The sequence below is a fragment of the Phyllostomus discolor genome, chromosome 6 (assembly GCF_004126475.2).
Source record: "Phyllostomus discolor isolate MPI-MPIP mPhyDis1 chromosome 6, mPhyDis1.pri.v3, whole genome shotgun sequence".
Taxonomy (NCBI): domain Eukaryota; kingdom Metazoa; phylum Chordata; class Mammalia; order Chiroptera; family Phyllostomidae; genus Phyllostomus; species Phyllostomus discolor.
The window spans coordinates 162,205,238-162,210,565 of record NC_040908.2 but is presented as its reverse complement, the minus strand read 5'-3'; positions in this window follow the sequence as shown (position 1 = coordinate 162,210,565).

The window sequence follows — 5,328 nt, the reverse complement described above, 5'->3', positions numbered from 1 at the left end:
TCCTTTTCAGTCACGTAGATAGTTACGCTGGGCTTCCCAAGGTGAGGCTGGGCACCTGCCAGGCTCGGTAAGGCCCACTTTGGGACTTCCCACCACCTGTCGTCTCTTACCTGGCCTGGTGGGGTGATGTCAGGAGGACCTGGAGTAGCCATGTCCACTGGACATCCTGGGCCTGACACCCCCACGGAGGCCGCCAGCAGCGCAGCCTCCGTGTTTCCCATGCACACTGGCAGCTGTAGCCAGACGTGCAGTGGGAAGGCTCATGCCACCAGGGAAGGCTCAGATGCCACCCGAGGCCTCTGCAGGGCCCCGCGGTACGTCACTGCGGTAGGTGAGGGGGCTGCCCGGTGAGCACGTGGGCCTGGAGTTGCCAGAATCTCCCCAGTGTCAAGAGCAGCCAGAAATCTTGAGTTTTATGGGACCCTTTCTGAATGTATAAGGAGATAGCTACATGTAAGTATTTTTTTTAATTAAAAAAAAAAAGCAAGCACACACACTTCACACCATGTGGCCAAATGCTGTCTCAGCCAGACCACATATGCTTGTGGGCTGTGGTCACTGACCACCGGCTCTGAGTCTCCTCAGAACCGAAATTCTGCTCTCCGGCCCCCGGCACTGGTAACAAATGCTGAAGTCCCGTCCGGGTGACAATCACATCAATCTTCAAAACGCTGCTTCCTCTTCTACAAGACGAAAACCAGCCCTGTGGTCTCCCCAACTAAGCAGGTGGCCAGGACTTTCCCTGGTCACCTCACCCTAGCTCCTGGCCCCACACACCTTGGGCAAGAGCCTGGACAGGAAGAAAGAAACTGTGCTTCTCTCGCCTTTGATGCTTTCCTGCATTGCTCCAGGGGACTTTCCCGTCACCTACCACACCCTGGCAGCAGCTCGGCACTCTCACTTGCAAGGCTCAGCTCTCTGGGATGGCATTGGTCCTACCTACCGCCCTGGTGCCAAGAGGGCTGTGCCACCACACCCTGGGGATCCGGAGCTTCCTCCCCTCGGAGGCGGAGTCAGCTGAGCCGGACCACCTGGGGGGGCTGGGAGGCCCCAGTCTCCGCCCACTTGATCCAAAGCACTGGTCCGTGACTGCAGCGACTGGAACAGAATATAGGGCGGAGGGCCTGCTTTCTTGCCGCCCTCACCCTGCCGAGGCTTGTCCCATCAGTCACAACCTGGCTTCCTACCCAGTATAAAATTCTTACAGCCCTGTTTTGGGTGGTCTCTATAGCTTTCACAAGACTCCATTTACATCAGCTTTCAGCCTTGCTGATGCTACTCTTACAAATCTGAGCTTGGGACTCTCTGCATTCCTTTATTCACTCTGTGTTTATTGGGCACCTACTGTTTGCCAAGCACTGGGCAGTCACTGGACATAAAACAGTGAGAGTCAGACAAGCCTCTTAAACAAATGGTGCTGGACCAACTGGACATCCACATGCAGAAAGTGGACTAGGCACAGACTGTCTACCCTTTGCAAAATTTAACTCAAAATGGATCATAGACCTAACTGCAGAACATAAAACTATAAAACTAGAAGATAGGGGGAAACCTACATGCCCATGGGTGTGTAGACACAACACCAAAGAAATGATCTGTGAAATAAATACTCAGTATTTAATTAAAATTAAAAGTTCTGCTCTACAAAAGACAGTTAAAAAATGAGAAGCAGACTGGAAGAAAATATTTGCAAAAAAAGGCACATCAGATGAAGGACTGTTATGCAAAATATGCAAAGGACTCTTAAAACTCAACAGAAAACCACCGGATTAAAAAAACTGGTGAGCCCTGGCTGGTGTGGCTCAGGGGACTGAGCACCAGCCTGCAAACCAAAAGCTCACCAGTTGGGTTACAGGTCAGGGCACACACCTGGGTTGCAGGCCAGTCCCCCAGCTGGGGGCGTGTGAGAGGCAAGCCATTGATGTTTCTCTCCCTCTCTTTCTCCTCCCTTCCCCCTCTTTCTAAAAAATAAATAAAATCTGCCCTGGCTGGCGTAGCTCAGTGGATTGAGCGCGGGCTGGGAACCAAAGTGTCACAGGCTCAATTCCCAGTCAGGGCACATGCCTGGGTTGCAGGCCACGGCCCCCAGCAACCACACATTGATGTTTCTTTCTCTCTCTCTTTCTCCCTCCCTTCCCTCTCTAAAAATAAATAAGTAAAATCTTAAATAAATAAATAAAATCTTAAAAAAGAAAATAGGCTCTGGTTGTTGTGGTTCAGTGGATTAAGCGCCAGCCTGTAAACCAAAGAAAGGGTCGCCGGTTCAATCCCCAGTCAGGGCACATGCTTGGGTTGCAGGCTGGGTCAATAGGGGGCGCACGAGAGACAGCCACACATTGATGTTTCTCTCCTTTTCCTTCTCCCTCCCTTCCCTTCTCTCTAAAAAGTAAATAAATAAAATCTTTAAGAAAGGAGAAGAAAATGGGCCAAAGACCCGAACAGATACCTCACCAAAAAAACCCAAAAACATACACAGATGTCAAGGAAGCACCTAAGAAGACGCTCCACATCCTCCGTCGTCAGGGACACACCGGTCAGAATGGCCACGACCCAGAACACTGACGACACCAAACCCGAGCGAGCGAGGACGTGGAGCAGCGGGAGCTCTCCGTCACTGCTGGTGGGAGAGCACAGTGGTGCCGCCGCTTCGGAAGGCCGCTGGACGGCACACCTACAGACCTACACAGACTCCTGGCGCGAGCACAAGCAGTCACGCTCCTTGGTGTTTACTGAAAACGTCCACCCACACCAACGCCTGCACACCAGTGTCTGGAGTGGCCTTGTTCACACTCGCCCAAACTGGGAGGCAACCAAGACGTCCTTCAGTAGACGAATGGACGAGCTGCGGTCCCTCCAGACAACCGACTATTATTTGACACTAAAAGGGAAGGAGCTACGGAGCCATGGAAAGACGTGGAGGAAGCTTCCACACGTGGGACTCAGTAAAAGGAGCCGATGCAACGAGGCTGCCCGTGGGATGGTTCTGACTCTGGGACGTCCTGGACGAGGCAGAGCAGGGAAGGAAGGCAGTGAGACCAGGGGCTGGGGCTGGGGGCGGGTGGGGGGGTGGAGAATGGGCAGAGCACCAAGGACGAGCGGGTGGTGGAAATCCTCTGTGTGATGTTAGAGCCCTGGCTGGCGTAGCTCAGTGGATTGAGCGCGGGCTGCGAACCAAAGCATCGCAGGTTTGATTCCCAGTCAGGGCACATGCCTGGGTTGCAGGCCACGGCCCCCAGCAACCACATATTGATGTTTCTCTCTCTCCCTCTTTCTCCCTCCCTTCCCTCTCTAAAAATAAATAAATAAAAAAAAATCTAAAAGAAAAATCCTCTATGTGGCGTTACAACAGCGGACACATGTCATCCTCCGGTGGTCCAAACACCAGCTGTGGATGCTCGGGTGGCCGTGATGGGCCAACGTAGGTTCATCCTCGACGAAAGACAGTGTGCCCCTCTGGGGAGTGACGCTGGTCATGGGGGAGGTTTTGCTCGTGTGGGGGCAGGGGGTGCCTGGGCAATCTCTGCCTCTGCCCCTGTTTTGCAGTAGATCTGAAACCACTCTAAAGAAATAGTCTTTTTTAAAAAAAGAAGTTAGATAAGAGCCGATGGAATTTCTCTTCTACTGGGGAGACAGCGAGCCAGTCCCGGAAGGAGCACCGTGCGCTCGGAGAGGTTACGATAGGGCAGCGTGGCAGAGACCGGACGCCCAGGACCCATCAGGCGGCTCCTGCGGCAGGACAGCCGGGGAAGGTCTCTGTGAGGAGGACACAGTGCGACTGAGACGTGAATAAAGAGAGGAGGTTAAGGATAGCACAGGAAGTGGGGAAGCCAAAGAGCTTCTAGGTACGACCCACGGACATGAACTAAAGGGGGCGGGGAATGCGGGTGGGAGGGGGTGTGCAGGGTGGAGGGGAATAAAGGGGGAAATGGGACAACTGTAATAGCATCATCAATAAAATATATTTTAAAAAGAAAAAATAAATAAAATAAAGAGAAGGAGCTGGCTAGGCAAGGACCTGGAGAAAGAGCAGCTCTGGCAGAGGAAATGGCTGAGGCAAAGGCCCTGGGGCAGAAAGGAGCTCAGCGCGGGAGGGGGACAGGAAGAAGGTCATCGTGGCTGGACCTGGGTGGACGTGGGGCTGCCTCGAGGTTGGGGGATGGCAGTGGTCAGATCTCCTGGGCTTTTAGGCCCCGGGGAGGGCTGGCCCTTAACCCCAAGGACCCTGCACGGCTCTGGGGAGGGGTGTGCTGAGGCCTGGTTCTGATTTAGCCTGAGGTCCCCGTCCCCCTCAATCTCGACTCATGTGTGGGGTGCTGTGTGGCGTCACTTGCTTCTCGACGATGCCTACTTCCTTCCTCACAGTGGCATTTGCACAATCTGAATTGCATGGGGAGAGCTTCCCCTGTCACTCAGGGGCCGGGGCAGTGGCTCAGTCACCCTGCCTTCCTTCCTCCCGGCGCCACCGGGCCTCAATGTCTGCATCTGCAGAGGGGCTGGGTGGCTGGGACCGCATGCCATACGGCCTTGCCCGTCCTCTCGTTTCAGCTTTGGATGGTGACTGGAAGGGGAGAAATGAAAGTGAAAGATGGAAAAATTTCCCCAGGTTCCAGGAAGGCTGCTGGGGTGGGGGGGAGGGGTGGAGCAGTCGGCAGAGAAGGAGGGAGGTTTTTAGACAGCTGGGCAGCCAGGGACCCTGTGACCCAGGCTTTCATTTCTCCTAAACACCCCGAGGCACCATGTGACACAGCCGGGTGACAGAAGCAGTGAAAGGGGAAGCAAGGGACTCCCGGGGTTTCTCAAGACGGCTGAGGGCAGGACCAAGGCTGAGCCAGGAGGGAGCATCAGAGGGGACCTGGAGGGGAGTCAGGGGACAGACAGGCAGTGGAGGAGTCAGTTGAGGGAGTCCCTGGAAGAGGGCCCCTCCTCAGGGCACGACCAGGTGTCACAAGGGGAAGAAGGGACACCAGTTAAGAAGGAGCGACCAAGCGGGGAGACCAACAGCAAAGGAAGGGGAGGGGCAGAGAAGCGAAGGGAGGAAGGGGGGTGGCGGCTGAGGACCAGAGGAAGGGAAGAAAAAGTCCCCCGTGGAGAAGGAGGAAGAGCTGGGGGCCGGGGAGGGGAGAGACTTGAGAACTGCGGAGGGGAGGGAGATCCTGGGCAGCATCAGAGGGACCCGGGAGGGAGAGAAACAGGGAGAGGGGACAGGGACGCAGAGGGGGTGAGAGGGGCACAGAGTGAGCCACAGGGGTGAGAAAGGGGGGCGGCCGGTTGGGAGGCGGGCGAAGAGCGGGGCCGCGGGCAAGGGGCGGAGGCTCCGGAGCCGGTAGG